Source organism: Cheilinus undulatus, linkage group 5 (assembly GCF_018320785.1).
Source record: "Cheilinus undulatus linkage group 5, ASM1832078v1, whole genome shotgun sequence".
Lineage (NCBI taxonomy): Eukaryota > Metazoa > Chordata > Actinopteri > Labriformes > Labridae > Cheilinus > Cheilinus undulatus.
In genome coordinates, this window is record NC_054869.1 from 29,281,401 (window position 1) to 29,304,965 (window position 23,565).

Below are 23,565 nucleotides of genomic sequence, written 5' to 3' on the forward strand. Positions count from 1 at the left end.
ATTGCCAAGAAGCATTGTTACAACAAAGAAATAATGTACCAAACACAAATTTCCTTACTTTTTGTTTTAAGTTTATAATGTCCTAACAGATGTCATGGTTCAACATGTGACTGTGTTAACTTGTTAACCAAAGGCTTTAAGCCAAATGCGTCTGTGGTTGCCATGGATACAACAGGTGTTGAAAACAGTAAAGAGTGCCTCTAGGATGAGGTTTTTGTTATATTATCAAAATGTTCCAAAGTGTTCATTTATAAAAGACTAAACACCTACGCCAACCACTATGCATTCACAGAAAGTCTGCATTTAACATGGTCACTCGTTTAACCACAACACTGGGCTACTTTTCTGATTGAGCGCAGACTACGAATTGTTATTGCTCGTGGTGATAAGCTCAGACCATTTATTCAAGCATAGTAGATGTATACCTCATAAAGCACCATGTTGCCACAAAGGGCGGATAATAAGGACGATGAAGAGGACTGTCACAGCGAGCTTCTCAAATATTGTACGTAAGTTAGCACTGCTTTTGTGCCTCGGACTAGCCTTAGCTAGAGCTGACCATAGACATTATATATGGTGTCTATGGAGCTGACAGTTAGCTGCTAGCTAAAAACAGTTGTTCCATACAAAGTGAAATATTTCAAGACTTTTTTGTTTTTACCTTGATGATTATGACTTACAGCTCATGAAAATCAAAACTACACAATCTCAAAATATTAGAATATTGTAAAAAAAAAAAAAAAACAAATTTTCAAAATTTTCTGAGCCTTTATTCCGTCAATCTAGTTCAGTACACATAACCACAACCATGGGGAAGACTGCTGACGTGACAGGTGTCCGTAATACAATCACCGTCACCCTTCACAAGGAGGGTAAGCTGTAGAAGGTCACTGCTGAAAGAGCAGGCTCTTCTCAGAGGCTGTATTAAACAAAGATTGTTCCTGGAAAGTTGACAGGAAAAGCAAAGTGTGGCAAGAAAAGGTGCACAGGCAACAGGAATGAGCTCAGCCTTCAGAGGATTGTTAAACAAAGCAGATTCAAGAATGTAAGGGAGCCTCACAAGGAGTGGACTGAGGCTGGAGTCGGTGTATAGAGAGCCACCACACATAGACGTGTTCAGGAAATGAGCTGTAAGTATCGTGTTCCTAGCCACTCCTGAACCACAGACAACACTGTAAGTATCTATCCTGGCCAAGGAAAAAATAACTGGACTGTTAGTCAGTTGTCCAAAATCTTATTTTCAGATTAAACTAGATTTTACTTTTCAATCGGATATCCAGGTCCCAGAGTCTGGAGGAAGATTAGAGAGGCACAGAATCCAATAAGGTGCAGGTGTTTTACAAGAAGATTTTAGAGCACTTCATGTTTTCATCTGCTGAGAAGCTTTATGGAGATGCTGATTTCCTTTTCTGGCAGGACATGACACCTGCCCACAGTGAAGCCAAAACTACCAGAAACTAGTTTGCTTACCATGGTAGTACTGTGCTTGATTGGCCAGACAACTAGCCTGACCTGAACCCCACAGAGAATCTCTGGGGGAATGTCAAGAGGAAGATAAGAGACACCAGACTCAACAATACAGACGAGCTGAAGGCTACTATCAAAGCAAGCTTAGCTTCTCAACACCCCAGCAATGATTAAGCAATAGATAAAGAAGTATGTTCAAAAGGAGCCCAGACCAATTACTGAGTGCAAAAATTAGCATAATGTTAATCTTTTAATATTTTGAGATAGCAGATTTTTGATTTTCATGAGCTGTGCGCCTGAATCATCAAGATTGAAAGAAATATATATTAAATATTTCACTTTGCATGAGATGAATCTAGAATATATGTAATTGTTATTTTTTAATTAAAGTGCAGGAAAAAATAAACTTTTTAATGATATTGAAATTTTTTGAGATGCACCTGTATCTGGTGAGTACATCACACCTGACATTGTATATCACTTACATAAGCCATTATTTTTTAAGGTAACTCAATTTTTTGAAACTTGAAACATTTATAATGGCGTTAGGACAAACTCTCTTTTCTCTGTTAAGCACATAAAAGGGGGTTTTGAATACAGAAGTAGGGAAAACATGCCAGGTTATTTTGACATGAAGAAGTAAGAAAAAATGATAGAGGGAGCAAACTAGACAGTAAGTTACAACCCTTTTAAAGCCTACATCATTTAAATGCTGTCCTGTGCTCATACGCCAAGGCATCACAATAGTATAGGAATCAGCCTGATGGGAGTTGGATTTTCAGCACTGATAAGTAAATGCTTACACAGAGTTATATACGTATGTTTTACTCAGCAGTCTGCAGAGTCAGCAGAATCACTGGCAGATTCCCATCAGGTGGTTTGGGAACAGAGATAGAGCATCTTCACACAGGTGGCTGCTGTCACACACAGGTTAAGAAAACATGCACTCATAATAGATAAGAAATGTTGATGTACTTTTTTAAAACTTAAGTGTGTAGAGAAGGGTTTTAATAGAGTCGAACCACAAAGTAATCTGAAATATGAGACATGCCCTTTCTAAAGCAGATTTTTAATCATTTGGAGAAATCATAAAACCACTTGTACAATCCAGTAATTTATTTTTGATTGCACAAACAGTAATGCAATATTTAATTTTTAGAAATAATGCAATAATTTGGTTACTTGAAAGTGTTTGTTAAGTGTGCCATGCTCTCTTTAGTTGACAGTTTGTTGTTATGATACCTGTATAAATAGGGCTGGGCGATATGTCGAATATACTCGATGTATCGCAGCTTTTGCCACGCATGATGTATAAAAAGACTATATCACAAACATTGAGTGTAAATTATGTGGAAGTTTTGAGCCATCAGCGTATATTTCTTGCTGGAGTTTTGCTTCTTCCATTGTCCCTGAATGCATCTCTCACAGCGGAGAGGTCACTCCCCCGTCCATCCAGAAAACTCTCCTCCGCACATGCACGTTTTTGTATCTGCGGAGAGAGAAGCAAGGGAGAACAAAGGTAAATATAGCACCTTGGCGACTTATCGGAGAGTTAGCTGCATTCAGAGATGGATAACGAGAAACAGCGCTAGGTCTGTCATCCAGCAGTCGTTCAGCTTTGAAAAGGAAGAGATCGAACTCGCAGTATTTGTTAAAATACGCCGCAAGATGATGCCGAGATAATGGCGGCAGTAACACAACATGCATGTGCCCAGTGTTGTTAAAAAGCCAGGATTTTAAAAATCTCATAAAAACACTCCACTCAGAATACGCGATTTTCCTGGGCGCAAAGATTTTGCTGAAAAGCCGTACATGTCAGAGAGAAGACGGCCCAGTAGCGAACAAATATTATCTACTTCTCCACAACTATGGAGCCTTATCTCAGCCTCAGTTAAAAACACTGACAGTGCAGAGTTAAATGATCCTGCCTCCATCGAGCTTTTCGCCCATGATCACACAGGAGAGCTTCTTGAATAAGCTCTAAAGATGCCCCCATGTTATGAACTTGTCAGAAACTGCTCCAGCGTACATCAGCACATATAATTGACTAATGTTATCAAAGCTGTGAGCCTGAATGGTGGACTAGACTGCAGGGTTTCAGCCATTGGCTGCATGCAGGATTGGTGAGTTTTGTGTAAGTTTGCTTCACCATTAATGAGGAAAATAATCATTTTATAATCAGCAATAGTAAACATAACAGAAAATATTTCAGGACTTTCCATTCACTATAAAAGACCAAGCATTTCATGATTTATGTATTTTTGATTTATTAGTAAAAGATTGAATGAAGTCCTTTTAAAAATAAAATAGCTACATTTGACTTTATATTGAATTTTACCATTTCTGCATAAAATTTTATTAAAATCCAATAGAACAGTCTATTTTAATCACCAAACTAGTGTCATTTGGGGCTGAATTAACATTATACAGCTGCTTAGAGGACATTTCAAAATTTTGCGATATATATCATGTATCGAGACATAGCAAAAATATATTGAGATATCAATTTTAGGCCACATCGCCCAGCTCCATTTATGAGGTAAATATAAAACACTCAAACCCTTCCTTTACACATCCTTTTCCTCACTGACAGTCTCATGTGAAAGCAGAGCTTAAGCATACAAAGTCAGCTCACCTCTGGCACACTCTCAGTGTGAACGTTGAGTGAATATGAAACCTATCCAATCTGTTCCTGGAGTTAAAGGAAACTTCCTCAGTTTTGTGATGTCTGCTGTGACTTACAGTAATTTGATCATGTTTGAGGATATGAAACGAAAGCCTGTTTCTTTTACAATAGAATGCAAGTTCATGGAAATGCAATACCAGAGCAAGCAATACCCCAAAAGTAGTGGGCTTAATGGGGTAGATGAATTGATTAGGCAAACATCAGATTTCTCCACAGAGCGTGAGGGTTCAAGTCTTGTGATATGAGCGTTCAGAACAAAACAAACACACCAATAAAGTCTGAATTTATTAAGATAAGTAAAAACAATGAATTAATGTAAACAAGCACTGTACATTGGCACTGTACAGTCTGATGGTCATGTATGACCTTGGTGCTCACACTGTACCAATGATGTTGGGATGGACTGTAACAAATGAATCTCACACATGGAGGTTGAACTCATGTAAATTTTCAAATAGCTGAAAACAGCAACAAAACGGCTCTTGCAATGTCTGTCACACACACACAAACACACACATAAACAGCATCCCCGGCAGTTAAAAAATGTTCTGTCAGTTGGACATCCACACGTAGTCCTATTGCCTTTATTTTCTGTTTTTAGGGAAGGCACAGCAAAAATGCACTACTGCCATTATTATAATGAAGTAAGATGCTGTCCAGTGGTTTACAAAAGAAAAATGGGAATTCTGCTTGTGGCTGTGCTGTCACTGTGCAATTGTGTGCAGTCCTATGACTACGAAATCAAACATGACATGCCAGAAATCCATCCAACCAGTTGGGAGCAGCTGGCCAGACCGTTGTTAATTGTCTTGCCCCCTGTACATTACATGATAAACAAGGTATGATTGGCTGAAGGATGGTCTGACTTTCAAGTAAGTTGTGCAATTCAAAATTTGCGAATTGGATGAAAATCCACAGAGTACACCCTGGCCTATTGCAGTTAAAGATCATAAGATAAAGATGATAAAGATAAAGATGTTGAACTATTTATTTCATAGAGACTTTTTTATATTGAATGATGTTATTCTGTTGAAAAAACTACTTTATAGTCTATTCGAAACATGAAAAACTCCCAACCGTTGTCGAATACTTTTTATACAGAGGTATGATGTGTTAAGGAGTTGTCAAACCACTCCAGTTTTGGAATGAGCCACTTTTCAACCGCATCTTCATAAATAGCTTTGAGATTATAGCGTAAGATAACTGCCAAACAAATGATGCTGTCATGTGAGCTGTGTCTAGGTGGTAACGGTCTCTTTCAACACTGTCAGGCACTCATTATTTTAAGGAGCCACAGAGTGACACAGAGAAACTCCACCAAAAACATTACAGGTAAAACAGCTGCCAGAGAAAGAGAGAAAAACAAACATCAGGCAGACGTTTAAAGCCTGAGGGCAGACAGAGCGTAGGAGGGCTGTGAGAGGTACGATGGAGAGAAAATGTAGAACAACGAGGGGGAGGTCAGATTTAAAAGGTGGTGTCTAATGTGCACAACCTAATACTGTACATCAGTGTAATTTAATCTTAACATTGCTATGGCATAGTCAGATTAAGGTGACATTATAAGTGTATTGTCATGTAAATGTCTCTGTTTAAGTATCTCATAATCAGCTTGTTCAGCTTCAAATCCACCTAGATTAGGCTCAATGAGTCAATTATTCTTAAAGGTTAGCCTGATTTTGTTTTAAATACAACTCACACAATCCCATGACATACTTCTTAAACAGAACTAGGGCGATGGGAATGAGATTAATGTCAGCGCCTCATATGAAAGACAATCCCAGGAAACCAACAAAATGGAAATTATGATATGATAGGATGTTTCCAGCTTAACTTTTTTTAGAAAAGATAATGAAAGTAAAGAAAAATGCAAAGGAAAAAATGAAATTGAACATTGAACCGTTTACAATAGATAGTTTTAGATGAGTTAGTTGATCAAAAACATGAAAACCAAAAATGATCAAACTAGTTGTGAAAACATCTTTTCTCCTTTATAGTTTATTTAGTGTGAATTTAGTAAACATCAGAACTATTATATTCAGTAAAGGATGTACCAGACTAATGAGTTACAGTCAAATCTGATTGGTAAGATTTTGCTTTAGCCGACTAATTGTTGAATAATTGTCAGCTGTAGACAAAAACCATTGCAATATAATTACTGAAATGAAAAACTTACTTACAAATGCCTTGGATTTAAATGACTTGAACTTAATATGAATCTCTTGTGATATAAATAAGAGTAAATGTGGAATAAATGTTACAAGTTAAAAATTCCTTTACATTAAAATTTTGCCACAAAGTGCTGAGTTCTGGCAGTAAAAAGTAGAGTACAACAAAAAGAAATGGACAAAAATAACAAAAAGAAAGACTGCAGGGAGATTAATGGCTTTAATGGTTTTGATAATTGAGTCTGATTAAAGGGTTGATCTTGTATGTTGCAGGAGACTAATTAATTAACTAGTTAATTGTCGTACTCGGCTATTGGGGGGGGGGGGGTCATCCCTTAATCAGTCATAAATTTATACTAAAGCTTTGGAAAATTTTAAAAAATTTTGATGGCGCCCCAGCAGGGATAAGAATTGATTATGCAGGTTCAAGACCAATTCAGATGTGCTGATTAAAGAAAAGAGTTCACAGATCCAGCACACTACCCTGATATTCAGGCGTGATCAGTTATTGCTATACCAACATTGGAAGCCTCACAGAAATATACAAACAATTTCTTCACTGAAACATCTAGAAAGAAAGTGTATAAAAAGTCATGTTCACATCCAAAATGAAGGGTTGCAGGGCAGAGAATGAAAAGAGAGCTCACGTGCACCGGACTCAATCCTAAACTGATCCACATATGAGAAAGTTGAAGAAAAAAAGCCCATCATCAAGCATCTGTGTAAATGAGGGGTAGGAAGGACCAACCAGCCCTTCAGTTCATTTATGAAGGACTAGTCTTTGCAGATTATTTTATATTTGTTTTTAATTTCCTTTATATTTTAAAGCATTTTTTATCTCTACTCTTTTAGACTTTGTTTTTTATTTCATATTTACCAAGTTGTTTATTTAATTTATGTAGATTATGAAAACTTGTTACATATAGGCTACTTGATGTGTTTTCATGTTATCTGCCCTGTGTTTTGTTTGGTTTGGTTTTAACTGTATATAACTTTAACAGAGCTGTGTTTTCTGCATTTTTGTCCATGGGAATTTTTCCTGTTGGGGACAAAACAATACAATGTATTCTAATTATGATACCATCCCTAAAATTTTTCTTGTACAGGAGAGTCTTTCATGTATAGTTTTCCCTGACTGTGATTGAGTCCTGCCTGTCCAGGACAGAGCTGTGAGAGCTGTTTCTCAAGAGTGACTTTAAATTTGCATAGACTCTGACCTGGTTGTTCAGACTAAGATCGTTTTGCAAAAAAATCAGATCTTTGTCGTTGGACCCCCAAGTGAATTTGGCCCAAATCGGATTTCTCTGCCTACAGTATGAGCATAGGCTTATATTCGAATAATACATACATGCAATTCTAATTTAATTCGTAATGTACCTTGTATGTTTTCAATAAGAAGGCTGATGGTCCTGTACAAACTTGAATCTTATTTTTGCTAAATACTGCTCTGATTATTCTCCTGTAAAAAACAACTTCCCCCTGTCCTTATAGTTGAACAGATGGTGTTTGGCCCCACTCAAAGTGTGAAACACTTCACTTTGACACAGACTTGGTTAGAGTTTGACCTCAGTCTTGACCCAATCTTTATGAGGTCATTCAGCGGTTTCACTTTACATATTGACTAGTTCACACAGTCAGTCATCTCCCAGGTGAGAGGTGAGAGAGCCTGAGACTGAGGGCACCCCCACACCCACCCCACAGACACACACGTCCTGTAAGAGATTATCAAACACGCAAAATCAGTTTTTCATTTAAAAGCTCCCTATTGTGCTGTTGTTCACTGATGGGAAAGGGGGAAATGTGTTTATTGTATGACATTGTGAGGTGGCGGATAAACAGGATTTGTGTTGATTTCCTTTTCATTGTGTTGACCTGGGGGTTGGGGTCTGTGCCCTCGGCTGGTGCCGCACAGATGGAGACCTGTTCTACTTTATCAGTCGCCAAAAAACACAGACAGCTGCTCCAAATCAGATCAGATCAAAACTACAGTACATTTGTCAATCTTTCAATTTCCATTATCATGGAGAGGTACATTATATGGATAAGTAGGGCTAACATGGTGGCTTAGAGTTTCCCTAATAAGGAATTGTATATACAAAGCAAAGGCATTAAATTATTAAATATCTTATCAAGTATCAGCAGGTTAAAACAAAGCAAAATCAATCATGATTGAATGTCCTAAATAACCTATGAGGGATGATCAATAGTTGATAAATAGAAAACCAAATGTCATCAACATAAATGCTCTATTGCAGTTAAAATGCTAAATTGTGACATAGAGGGAGGAATTGGTACAAATATTTGTTGTTATTAGCTGACTAATTATGAAAAAGCCAACATGTTAGACCACTGTAGGTCAAAATCATGGCCTTTAAAACAAATTTTTTCATGTATATGGTAACATCAACTACTGGAAGATGTTATATCTAATGAAAAGAGAAAAAACACAATGCCAGGAGATTTAATGTCATAGAAATGTTGTAATTTAAATCTTAAATGGTAAATATGGACAAATGAAGCTAATTTAGCTATGTCTCATCATGTGTTACAATTTTACTTATATAAAAGAATTGATAAAAGCATACTTGGAGCCTGCAGTTATTCTTCTGTGGCTGCTCCACATGTTGGTGACATAAGATAAACTTGTTGAACTGCTCCACTCACTCTGTTTCATGAATGAGCTTCCTGCCAAGAATGTACAATGTTAATATCACTTTGCATAAAAGATCCTCTGTTTGCTCCTTAGAGAGAAAGGAAAGTGTGTGTGGGTGGGCGCCGGGCAGCCTGCAGTGGCAGATGTGGTGTGTAAGGGACAAGTCGGGACATGTTTGTGTAACGTACTGTCATACAAAGCACTGAACCTGTACCTGTTCATCTACTGTGACAGGACTGAAGGGACGGTTTGTCACAGTGATGATGAATACTGATCTAGAAGATTATTAATGCTTTTTTGTAGTCAACAAAAGTAGAAATGATAAAGTGTGCAAAACATTTTCTTTTTCATTTACTGATGATTGAAAATATTCTTCCAGTTGATTGCGACTGTTAGCAACAATTGTGTTTATTTATGATATTGACCTTTTGTTTTATATAGGTATCTTAGTGGCCTCTCTCACTTGTTTACTTCTTGCACGGTCACTAGGCAGATTTACACATGTGCCATATTCCTTCCATTTCTTGATGAGAGACTTAGCTGAACTCCAGGGGATGTTCAGTGCCATGGAAATTTTTCTTATATACCCACCCCCTGACTTGTACTTTTCAAGAACCTTTTCTCTGAGTTGCTTGGAGTTTTCTTTTGTCTTCATGATGTAATGGTAGCCAAGTATACTGATTAACAGTAACTGGATCTTCCAGACACAGGTGTCTTTATACTACAATCAACTGAGGCACATTCACTGATCACACTTGCCTATTCACACCTATTCACACAATGATGTGAAAGATTACTTTGTAGAGTGTCCCAGTTCATCAATTTCGTCAACTAAAACTATGACAAAAAAGTTTGTCGACAGCCTTTTTTTTCCATGACAAAAACTAGACTAAGACTAACAAAAATAGATCTGTGATGACTAAAAATGACAAAAACTAAGTTCAGTTTTTGTCATTTTGACTAAAACTAGACTAAAATGTAATGTAGTTTTTGTCAGACATTCAAAATCATCGATATTCCCCCACTGTGGATAAATCCGTCAAAAACAGCGTCTGCAGCTCTTCTGCCTCTCAGATGTAGAAAGCAGGGACATCAGGTTTAGCATAGAACACACTTCCATGATTTGGTACCAGATTTAGCAAGAAGATGAATGCTGGTACTAAAAGTAAAGACTAAAATGTAAGGAATTTTTATGGACTAAAACTAGTCTAAAATATTTTTGAATTTTTGTCAACTAAAACTAAAAAGGGTAGAAGTGACTAAAATGTGACTAAAACTAAAACTCTGATGTCACAACTTAAAGGACTCTGAACTCATTATTCATTGTTTTATTTCAGGGATCCAGTAAAGAGCATCATAAATCAAGCACCAGTTAAGCTAAGTGGGTAGAGCAAGCACCCAGTGCACTGAGGCTACAGCCCTCAATGGCTCATATTTGACACATCTTTGCCCCTACCCTCTCTTCCTAGATCCTGTCTCTCTTTCGCTGTCCTGTTCATTCGAGGCAAACAGCCAAAATGTAATTTTAAAAATGCCATTTAGACCAATGTAATTGTTACATTTACTAATGACAATATGTTGACATGACAGTGCATGCCCTCCATAAAAGGTAAAATATGATTAGGCATGTAAGATAAATCTTTAAAAGTAGTTAAGCTCAAACTTAGAATTAAATTTTTATCTTCAAATATGATTTTAAAAAACCCCTCTAGAAGTGTCTGTTTCTGTCAAACAAATCTAAGGATGATCAGATAAGATCAAACTATAATTACAAGTGACTTAAGCAGATAATAAACCCATTAGCACAAGTGTGAACATCTGTCAGCTTCTTCACCTCTTTCTTCTGCACAGTCGTACTTTATACCACTTACAGTTAGATGTTTGTTGTCTGTACGCTTCATCCTGACAGAGCGTGTCAGTCTTCCCGCAGACACGTTAAATGAGCTCTGAAAACTGAGCTGCTCTAATCCTCACACCCGTCAACACACAAGCTTCCTCTGTTTGCCCCTAAGTGCTGATTCATTCACCACAACTGCTGTGCTGATGTCTTCAAATGGCCGAGATTCTCCCACAGATGTTCCCTGAACATCTTAAGGGCTGTCCTGTAGGATCCAAGTGGTCTCAAACAAGTCGTTTGTAGCCTCTTCAGAGTGTTGCTGCCTTGTTTCCTTTCCAGGGAATTATACCAACCAAGACATTTCTAATTATACGCTCTTGTTTACTGCTTACAAATTCACAGGCTGTAACCAGTTAGAGGTTGGGGAAAGAAGTGACCCTTATGCTCTCCAAACCCCTGAGGGACTCACATTAGCTGAAGAAGATTGCTAGGACATGGCCAAGCCAAAGGTCTGTAAAGACTACGTGGTGCACAGCATGTCATTAAAATAAATATTTATATATATATAAATTTATATACAGCAGATACAATTTGTCTGCTGTGCCTTTTAATTGTGTGTTATGGTCTGAATAAAACTTGGTGGAAAGGTGTAGCAAGTGCAAAACAAAATCTGTGTGGATCAGTTCAGGGTCAGACTTACGAACAAGATAAATGAATCCTTGTGGGCACTGTTTAAGACATTTCTGACATTTTTACAACAGCTTTGATCTCACCATCTGATATATGTTCTTGTGTACATGCTAAAGGCTTTTCTGCATTTTAGAAATATATGTTAAATTTTTCCAATACAACCACAGATGGAGGATGTACCGTCAGATTTGTATATTAGAAATAATAAATCTCAGTAAAGGTCCATCTCTGAGGTATAAAACACAGTACTGTGGGAGAATGAAACAAAACAAAAGTTTTTTTAGCTCTTTTGTCTATATTTCCTTTTCCTAATTGTTCAGGGTTCTACCTTTAACAGCAGAGTGTAATATATTGTTGAAATCTACATCATATCCTCTTCAGAGACAATTCCCTGAAGCGTGGTGTCCACCATGATATACAGAGCATACCTGAGGAAGGGAAAATAGGCCATTGTATTGCAGTGGTATTATTTCCGTAGTGTTTCAAACATGGATTAATGCATCCTGGTGTTGCCGTATTGTTCTTATCAGGGAGGGGGATTGACTGACTTAATTGTTGAATTGTAGGTTATGTTGCCCAATGTGAGGAAATGCAAGCGAGGGTCACTGGCTCCTGTTTTCCTGCGGGAACCGAGAGAGGGGAAGAAGGTGGCTGCTGAAGGGTGAAGGTTTAAAGGGGACATATTTTACCCTTTAAAGACAAGTTTATATTGTTCTTAGAGGTCCCCAAAACATGCCTGTGAAGTTTATTGCTGAAAAAACACTCCAGTATTGGATTTTTGCATGTCTGAAAACCCCTTTGTTTCAGCCCTTCTCAGAATGAACTGTGTCTGTGGCTTTAATTGGTAATTAACTGTCTGACTCCGCCCCCTAACCACACCCCTCTCAGGAAATGGATGCAGCCCTTGTGATATTACAGACACTTTTTTTTTCCCAAAGGTTAGACTGGGATTCAAACCATCAATCTCCCAGTCAGCAGGGTTACCCACTGAGCTATCCAGCATCTCAGCTGGTAGCTGAGAGGATCAGTAGAGGAGGACGGAAGTTTCCTCCAAGTGGGGGAGGGCCAACCAAACCTGGTGACGGTGGCTAAGGCCCCTGGTGAGGTCCCTAGATGTAAAATCTGAGAACGGCTTGATCCAGCACACATTTTCTGAAAGGTGGAGAAAGAGAGGGGGAGGGGGAATGGATTTTTCTGGTACTTGAGGGGATTGTTGACAGGCCAGGGACACATATTTGTGTTAGAAAAGCCTGAAAAAGTGATTATTGCATAATATGTCTCCTTTAAAACTCAGTTCTCTGTTGTAATGGATTAGGGATTTCTTTACTGAGCGCTGATATTCTTTATAGGGCACAAGTATCTTGTGTTTTATTCAGAAAGTACTGTTTTAATTACTTGAAAACATGTAAGTAATTAGTAGGTGCTGTTCTTCCAAAAATTACGAAGAGCTAAGCTGTTCAATCAATTGATCGATCTTTATTTGTATGGCATCAGTTTAAAACAAATGTTATCTCAAGACACTTTGCAAAGAAACCAGGTCTAGACCATAATTTTATAAACCTTGAGCAGAACCACTCATGTTAAACAACCTTTTGTTGAGCCTTGATTGAGTTCTGAATTAACATAAAACTAGTACCAACCTTCAGCGGAAAACAAAATTGTTAGGCTGCGATGGCTCAAACCTTGTATAGAGTGAGTCACCAGAAAAAGGTTTGGGAAACACTGCATTAGACAATCCCGGATAGAGCGGGAGGAAGACAGAGACAGTGAAAGAGCACATCCAAGGGCAATCCAGGTTGATAAAGCGTGTCAAAGCAGTTACATAGCATAATAGGCTATTATTTTCTGATTGTTTCACAGTGGTTACACTCTAAAGAACTTAGGAAATATCGACACCTCAACATCAACATGCAGGAAGGTGTACTCAAAGTTTCTATGCCCACCCCACCCTCTGTCACAGCCTCTGTCCCCACTACCCATTTTATTTACTAGTTGAGAAACACTTCTTAATAAGCATCTCATTAGACTGCACATGTTTATGGTAGTGTTTGTTACAGAGCGACAAAGACCGGAGGAAAAAGACTGTGATATCTCCTGGTTCCTTAAAATCTAATCTGTCTGGCGTTTTACATGATGCAGGATGGAACAAGGCGTCCTGTAAACTGCCATTGTTTAAAAGCCAAAAACAATCTCAAGCATCTTGACTCCATTTATATGTAGTTTGATAAGCTGTTGTGCTGTGATCATGAAAATCACATGAATATAGGCAGGTACACACTGGTTATTTTAGTACATTATAAAGTTGATTTAATTTGCAATGAGAACACTGTCACCGCTTAGTTTGATCTAGAGAAGACATGGAAGGATTTTTAAAATTTCTTCTTATCAGCTATTGTAATTTTTTTTTTTTAATGACCATAAGTGTAATTTCAGTGGACCAAGTTTTCTTTAGGGGCAGCACAGCAGTGCAAGGGTTAGCGCTGTTGCCTCACAGCAAGAAGGTTCCTGGTTCGATTTTCAGTTAGGGCCTTTCTGTGTGGAGTTTGCATGTTCTCCCCATGCACATGTGGGTTCTCTTCAGGTACTCTGGCTTCCTCCCACCACCAAAAACATGCTCATTAGGTTAAATGATCACTCTAAATTGGCCATAGTTGTGAATGTGATTGTGTCTGGTTGTCTGTCTCTATATGTCAGCTCTGCGATTGACTGGCAACCAGTCCAGGGTGTACCCTGCCTCCCGACCAATGACAGCTAGGAAAGGCTCCAGCTCCCCGCGACCTCCAATGGGATAAGCGGTATAGAAAATGTATGTATGGATGGATGGAAGTTTTCTTTGGTCAACTACAAGCCAAATTCTTTGATTGGACTGAACAAAATTACAAGTGTTCAGCTTATAGGCCCCTAAGGTCAATGTCCTTATAAGTAATACTTACAGCTGACTCCTCCAAACTGTTAAAGTTGAAATAAAAACGTAGCGTGGTGTAATAGTTCCTTAATACTTAGGTATAATGCTCATGTTAATGTTGTTAGTTCAGCTACTTTCCAACACTGACTGTTGTCAGTGTTTTTTTCATCAAGTTTTACATATAAACTATCTGTGAAAAATACTTGAAGCGTCATTACACAAACTATTTAGAAGAAAAAAAAAAAAGCTAGATGCAAGTCTGTCAGCTGTATTTTAAAACGAATTTGTTCATATTTGCACTTTGAAAAGGATTTAAGTAGTTTATAGGTTAGGGTTCAATCAAGCTAACACAAAAACAAATCTATGACAAATGTTCTTCCACTCAAAGAGGATAACACCAGCATATCAACATGTCAGGTCTACTGACCTAAAGAGTTACGCTATCAGGGATGCTTTCCTGCCTTTTCTACCCATTAGGCTAATCACACTAATGGTAGCTGCTGTGTTTTATGCCATTAAGAGCACACATATGTCACTTTTATGTCCACTGCAGCTGCTTCCCAGTATTGTGGCTCCCTGGCTACGTAAGCACAATGTGCGGACAGCCAGACACAGTGGGTCTCTGGTTCTCTTACACAGAGTGGGACAGAGTGGTGGGAGGTCCAGAGACCCTGGTTCTGTTTTTGGACATATAATCACAAACAGGAAGTCCCTGCTAGCCAGTCACACAGGGCTGCTTCCGCCTTTTGTTTATGGGTGGGGGGGTGGGGGTGGGGGGTGGGGGGTTTGAATAAAACTCCCAAAGACAAAGCTGTGCCACAGTGTTCGACTGCTCCAGCATTCATCTGTGCCCCTTTTACCCCGTCTCTGAATGCTTTTCAGTCTAATTCTGTGTTTCACTGTTAATGATCTTTCATCGATGGCACATCTTATTCTAAAGCCTCAACATGAACACTATAAAAAAAAAGATTATGATTAATCTGCCATGTTCACAGTTGGTCATTAGTTAAATATTGCACTTTGTCCCCTTTAAAAGAAAAAAAAAAAACTAGGGATTCCCTGATCAGATTTCTTGTGGCAAATAACCAATCACCTGGGAGTGAGACTGGCCAATCATCAATATCAATTAGGGTTGAAACGATTCCTCAAATTATTCGGGTGATTCAATTAAAAAAATTCCTCAAGGCAAATTATCTGCCTCGAGTCTTCGCTTAAATCAGTCATGTATACATAGCCTATGCTGTAATTTTGGACATTGAGCCGTTAATTGCACGGTGTGCTGTGTTTCACATGGATAGCTATTTGTGTGGCACTTGTTTTATGCTGTTACTATTACGTAACATGCATGCATGATTTGTGGCGTCACGAGGAAAGAGAAGTTGATGCATTGATGTTGACAGGCACATGTCCTGTGTTTTTACGCATCCACTGGCCGTGGCATCATGGAAAATATGGCACTATGCCTGCACCGGTGAACCTACGCAGATCTCAGGGTTTATGCGCATGGCTCGCTGGTGTGAGACAGCGCTCAGTCTGTGTCTGCAGACTTCAGGGCATTTCACAAACTTCCCTGAGGCTACGATCACACTGCAGTCAAAAGTGACCTGAATCTAATTTTTTTGCTCACATGTGACTCGTATCTGATTTTTTTCTGACAGTGTGAACAGTGAAGTCTGACCAATCTGACCTTTTCAAATCAGAATCAGGCCACTTTCAAATGTGGTTCCAAATCAGATACGGGCCCCGATATTTTGGAAGTTGACTGCAGTGTGAACAGGCAAGCCAAAAAATCAGATCTGAGAAAAGATCAGAATTGAGCATTAAGGCCTGCAGTGTGAACGTAACATGATTGACCCGACAGAACACCATCAGGCATCATGATTCAAGTCCTGCTTTGGTGCTTTCTCCCTCTTTCTTCCTCTCTTCCGTGTGCGCACGTTATACATTTAATTATAAATTGTTTAAATTCAGCACACTGATGTCTTTTGCAGCATATTTTTCAAAATGTTTTATCACCCCGAATAACTTGATAAAACTTACATCGATAATAAATTGACACCAATTAAATAGAAACATGCTATTGCCACAGACAGTGACTGGGACTAAATAGGTTAAAGTTCATCATCATACAGTCAGGATTCAACAGGTCACAGAGGCAGCTTTATCCCTTAAAATGTGTTCTTCATGTCAGTGGATGGTCTTAAAAGGTCAGATTATTATGTTTGATGAACTCACAAACAAAAAATGTGCAAAAATTAAAAGCTAACCGCCTTTAAAAAAAAAAACCCACAATATTCCTGTAATCTAAGGGTTCACCTTTCAGACATCATCAGACCGCTGTGTGAATGATGGAAATTTAGTCTTGCTAGAATGTGAAATATTACATTCATGCATAAAGTAGAGGATGTTAAAATGTTTAAGTGCCCCTTTACTTTAATGGCAAATTGGAAAATAGAAATAAACTACAATAGAAGAGATAAAGTGTCAGCACCAAAAATTTCCTAAGAGAGGGTCCCTAAAACCCCAAATATGGCATAATGTATGTCATTATTTAACTTCCTTTCCTTTTAACTTTAAGAAATGTAAATTGCCATCAGAACTTTATTGCACTTTGTAAAATATATTTTCTTTAGAGAATCTGTTAATACCAATTTTTAACATAGAAGTAGTTCATTTAAGGGGCCCAGCTTCTTTTCTTATTTGTCTAGTACTACTTCTCTTAATAAAGCAAAAGTGTGGCGCTGGTGGCCAAGTGGTTTAAGGCGCACCCCATGTACGCAGATGGCTCAGGTTCAAATCTGGCCTGAGGCCCTTTCTCGCATGTCTCACCCCCACTCTCCCCCCTGTTTCCGCCTCTGTCCACTGTCAAATAAAGGCACAAAAATGCCTTCTTTAAAAAAGCAAAAGTGATTGGTAAAAAACAATATATTTCTTATTAGAGTACTTAATTAATCGCCAGAAGAATCAATAGAGTACTCGATTACAAAATGGATTGATTACTGCAGCCCTAATATCACGTCTTTCTGGTTGGTAAGTCTGCTTCACTATGATGTTTTTTGGGACCTCCCGCAGGTGGTAATGGCAGTTGCACCCACATGCCCCCAAACTACATTGCATGTAATCACCTACAAATGAAAGACATTAGAGGACCTGCACATCACATGAAGGCAGTGGGGCAAAGCCCTCCAGACCCTTGCTGCCGGATTAGGAGAAAACCCCTGTGCAACAAACGTCGATCAGGTAGGTTGAATGTTTGTGGTGGTGCTGAGGTGTCGTAGTTCCCAAATCTTTAATAGTGGCCGTCAGGTCTGGTCAGAACCCTTAAACGCGGCTGGTTACAGGAGTGCCAGTGCTTCTACAGGCACCTGACATGTTCTCCAACTTGACCTTAAATGCATCATAATGTATGTTATGTCTTTAATATACTGGTTTCAACAACTACATAAACACAGATTTTAACACTGGATCGACATGTTTTAATCAAGGGACTCAGGATAAAGTTTTGGGGATTTTATTCAGCCACATTGGCCAGAAGTTCTATTTAGTCAGTTGTTTATATGATTTTGCTTATTATGTTTGCTGCTTCAAGCTTTATAAAAAACAAGGGGCATACAATTAAGAGGTTACCATAGGTGGAAGCAAGTGTTGCATCTGCAACTAAGATGATTTTAACGTGTGCAGTAAAGTTCAGAATTACTTTCCTTTTGCATTGATGTTTTTTCAAAGATAACTCAATCTAGTGTTCTGTTTGCATAGATCTTGTCCCTCTCGGTAGAATGTATTTTGCTTGTGTGTCTTACACACCTTGTGTGACACACCTCTGAGCTGCTGTTCCCATGCAGGCAGAGAACACCATTCCTTTGTTCCTTAAATATTTGATAATTACTGCAGAGAGAGCTCTTACACCCTCTGCATACCACCCTTTATGTGCTCCATCTACTGTGAAAATGGCTTTCTGCCTGCAGCATGTGAAGTCTCCTTTCTGCAGAACGGCTATTTCATAGGAACTTGTAGTTAAATGGAAAAAGTTATTATCAGAAGCTGTTTTCTGAGATGCATAAACTTCTCAAGGGAATTATGTGTTACTTAAAATGTTAACTTCCCAACGTTGCACTGAGGCTATTTGCCTTTGGTGCTGCATGGAACAAAAAATGGGTGTGCTTGTGAGTTTGGGAACTATGCAGCCTTTCCCTTATTAGGATTTCCTGTGGGACTACTTCTCCATCCACAGCTTGATCCATCTTTGAACCAGGTTTCCTCTGCTCTCATATAATTCATTTTACTTTAATTTTTTTTTTTTTTTTTCTTTTTGCCATATTCATGTCATCTTTACTCTGCTACACCATCACTTCTCTTTTAGTCAGATATTCATAGCTTCCAGTCTGATGTATTTCACTCCCACACAGCCTGTGGATGTGCCATGTGTCAGAGGTCCAGGCTTGTTTTATTTCCCAGAGGCACTTTTAACAACTTTAATCCACTTTTTCCTGCAGTTTTAAACTTTTTACAGGAAACTTTAACTGGAATATAAAAATAGACACAATTCCCATTCTATCAAAAGGCCTTTTTAGTTGCTGAAAAAATTCCCAGTCAAAAGCAGTGATTTGTTTTCCACAGATGAAGTTAAGCATGAGAATCCAAGAAGATGATCTTGATTAATGTGAAACAAAGAGCCTAGAAGGCATTTAAACAACAAAAACGCATTCAGTGATGCCAGCTTTTGCACCATGATCTCACCATAGGGCACAGAATTCTTCAGCATTAAATCACTTCCTGCAGACTTAGAGCCACCACCTAACATTATAAGTTTAGGTGCGTCACCTTTTCCCAGTCACAGCCCATTTTGCCCCAGTTTTGGCATCCCTACTTCTCTTTTAATCTAGTCCAGCCCCTCGTTTGCTTTCATTTCATGGACATGCACAGGAAAATGAGCAAAAAGAAGTACAACATGAGCTGCTATTGAAACCTGTCAAATCCAAAGTAAGGGTGTGGTGCTTCACTGTAACTTGACAACAAATTAGTTCTGTATGGTAAAGCATTTTTTAAAAATCCACATCTATTTTTTGACAGATGCATCTGCCTTGTGTACTCAAGAAGTTACAACAACAAAAGGATAATCAATCTCTTTAATGATATGCAAAGGCATACATAGCACTTTGTTGCCTTTAGTATCTGGAAATACAGGTCACATGTAAGTCCTGCAGCACCTAACACCATTATCCCCCCTTAACCAGTCATAAAGATGTCGTAACAGACAGCATTACATTTTAAATATTGCCAAGGAACTTTAAAAACATTAAAGGATTTGTATTCACCTGTTCTTCAATCATTACTCAGAAGTGCTTTTGTTAAGTAGCATTAGTAAAAAAGTGAAGCCCATTGGGAATCAGTGCTAACATTTGTCAGATAAATCATACCATTGTTTCTTTTATGAGCTTTCACTTCTGGCTTTTTAAAAAAAAATCACAAGTTCACAATCAGGTCAATGAGTAAATCATAACTAAAAACATTGATACACAATAAAAAAAAAAACCCTACGCAATTATAATTTGCTTAATTCTTGAAATTTTAATACTATATGCACAAAGCAAAAAACAAAGTAACTTAAAGAAACATATATGAGAACCAATACTTTAGTTTGGGTCTTTGAAGAAAGATTTGTTGTTTAATGATAATGATAATGTGTTTTCATTTTTTAGATAAGAGAAGACAATCCTTTATTGATCCCTAGAGGGGAAATTAAAGCATCTCAGTGCATCCTGCACTGTGAATGTTTACATGTTTTGTTCAATAAAAACATGAAAACATATTTTTTGTGCGGTATTAGTTTAAGCAGACTGTGTTTGTCTATTGTTGTGACTTAGATGAAGATCAGAACACATTTTATGACCAATTTATGCAGAAATCCAAGAAATTCCAAAGAGTTTACATACTTTTTCTTGCAACTGTAGCTGGGTCTGATTGGTGATGCGGGGTTAGAACTGATGCCTCAAAATAAGAAGGTTCCTGATTTGAATCCCCATGGGACCAAGCCTTTCTGTGTGAAGTTTGCATGTTCTCCCTGTGCATGCGTGGGTTCTCTCCAGGTACTCTGACCTCCTCCTGCAGCCCAAAGACATGCTAGTGAAGTTAACTGGTGACCTACTTTTCACATAAAGCCAGGTGTGTCTTTTTAGATGAAATCATCATGTAAAACTGCATTTTGTATTTACTTGTCTTTGTCTAAAATTAAAATAAAGCACTATATGATGAAGAAACATCCACCTTTTATGTATATATATATAAGGTAATATATGTACATTTGTGCACTCAATACTGCATCAGTGTAGTGTGGCATGCCGAAAATTAGCCTGTTACACTGATGAGGTGTTATTGAAGCTCAGGTTGATTTAAGCTCATCTGATGCTGTCATCTTCCTCTTGATAATACCCCAGATTCTGTATAGGGTTCAGGTCAGAAGGATTGGCTGACCAGTCACCACAGTAATACCATGATCAGCAAACTAGTAACTAGTAGTTCTGGTAGTGCGGGCATGTGCCAAATCCTGCTGGAAATGGAAATCAGTACCTCTATAAAGTTTGTCAGCAGACGAAAGCATGAAGTGCTTTAGAATCTGCTGATAGATGGCTGCATTGACTCTGAAAATATGAAACACAGTGGCCCAATGGCAGTAATGGCCTGTTTCGTTTTATTTGGTCCCAAATAAAATGCAAAATTTCCAATGACTTCACTTTGTGTAGTCTGTTTCACACAGGTCAGACTGAACACCTGAAGCTTTCTTATTCTGAGAGATGTCTGATGAGATATGTGATCAGAGGGACATGATGTGAGAGACCAAAGTATCACTGTACAGCTGGGACCGACTGGGTCCATGACCCTGTGGGATTGTGGGTAAATATCTGCAGCCCAGTCATGGGAATGAAATAGCTCCATGTCAGGTCTGTGAGTAGGGGGTTACTGATATGGACTTAACTACAGCAAGGTCACGGCTGAGCCTCTGTCCTTCTCTAATGAGGGACTTTATCTCTTTTCTGCTGTTGCTTTTTCTGTCTCTGAAAAACATACACAAACACCCACATGTCTTCCTTTTCCCACTGAACATCTTTGTGGGGAAAATATTTGCTGGAAAATAACTGTTTACCCTGAGAACCTTTGATGCTTTCTGGTTTATTACTCTAAGATTTAATGATTTGAGTTTGGACAATATCTCTAAGCTACCATCATGTGCTTGTGTGTGGCTTGTTTGTGAGAGTAATCTCATAATTGTAGTGTGTGCGAGGGAAGGAAGGGTGAGGATTAGAGTTCTTGTGTGTGCTGCTGTGTAATGTCTGAGCGAGAACAGCGTGGGAGCTCCTGACACGCTGCCACACAAAGAGCGAGGAAGCCGGGAGTTTTGTGGGACAATGAAGCACCTGAGGGGTTGATTTCGATGCTCGACACAGTGGAGGAAGTGACGGGAAGAGAAAATTCACACGCCCGCTTTTACTTACAACAACAAGACTTCACTTTTGAGCTGCGTGGGGGTCCTTTGTTGAAGGTTTTCTGGAAAACAACATTCCAGGATCATGATATATGGTTTGATTTCACCTAAGTAAGATTTTTAAAGTAAATGCATTTCTGTTATTCTATCCCATGGATCAGAAGTACAGCTGTGTGTATATCTGATGCCATTTCACATTTCTTATAACAGAAGAAGTGAGGCATATTTTACTGTTGTCGCAGAAAAACACATGCTGTTTTTGACAAAAAGAGCATTTTTTTCTAATTAAGAAGTGAATCTATGCGAATGGCAACATTTACCTATAATTTTTGATGCTTTTCAACGTCAAATGTTTTAAAATGGTACAATCTGTTAATTCAGTTATTTCATAGTATCAAAAAGTACCAGCTTGAAAGAAATCAGCAGATCATTGGATACAGTGCCTATGGAAAGTATTCACTCCCTTGGATGTTTTACACTTTTATTAATTTAATACATCAATCATAGTCAATATAATTTGGCTTTTTTACAACAAAAAAGCCTCTTTAATGTCAAAATGATAACAGATTTCTACAAATTATTGTAAATTAAATAAAGATATGTAAGATAAAATAAGCGACTGCACAAATATTCAACCCCTTCAAGTCAGTATTTAGTAGATGCACCTTTGGCTGCAATCATAGCATTGAGTCTGTGTGGATAGGTCTCAGTAAGGCTTGCACATCTGACACTGCAATTTTTCTCCATTCTTCTTTGCAAAACTGCTCAAGCTATGTCAGGTTGCACAGGGATCAGGTGTGAACAGCCTTATATTAGTCCAGCCACAGATTCTCTATTGGATTGAGATCTGGGCTTTGACTCGGCCCCCTTGTTGTCTTTAAACCATTACTGTGCTGCTTTCTCTATATGCTTCGGGTCGTTGACTTACTGGAAAATAATTCTTCTTCCAAGCTCTTTTGCAAACTGAATAATATGTCCTCCAGGATTTTCTTATAATTTGATGCATTCACTGTACCCTCTACCTTTATAAGCCCTTCGGGGTCAGCTGCCAAGAAGCATCCCCACGCCATGATGCTGCCACTGTCATGCTTCACAGTGTGGATGGTTTGTTTGTGGTGATGTGCAGTGTCCACTTAGGGCAGAGCCCTAATAAACAGCCTTATTAGATTACATATGATGATACAGCAAGGGTCAAGCTGTGGACTTTAAATGTCAGAAAAGAAAGGGTACTGGAACTCAATAAAAACCAGTGTTTCTGTTATGAAACAGTGCAGAATAAAGGTATTTCAGGGGTTATTGTTAACATTAATGATGTCTCTGTTCTGTTCAGGTATAACACCAAAATAATATGGTGAAACTGCATGCATGTTTTAGGACGTATAGACATTAAATCAAAGTACTAATAAGGCTCATGACTTTTTTGATTTCCCTCCATGTTTTGCGAGATTAAAAAGATATCACATGAAATGCTAAGTGTCCTGAATGCTGCTGACAAAGCATGTGAACCAGTAAGCACAACAATGGCTTTTTAACAAAACGATAAGAGTAACATGCACTAACGTGAAGTGCATACTTCCTCCTCAGTCGTGCTCAACCGACAGAATCCCCTACTGTGCTGCTTTTCCCAGCAGCACGTACACAATTCAGAGGAAATAAATGTTTTGTTTCTGCAAATAAGC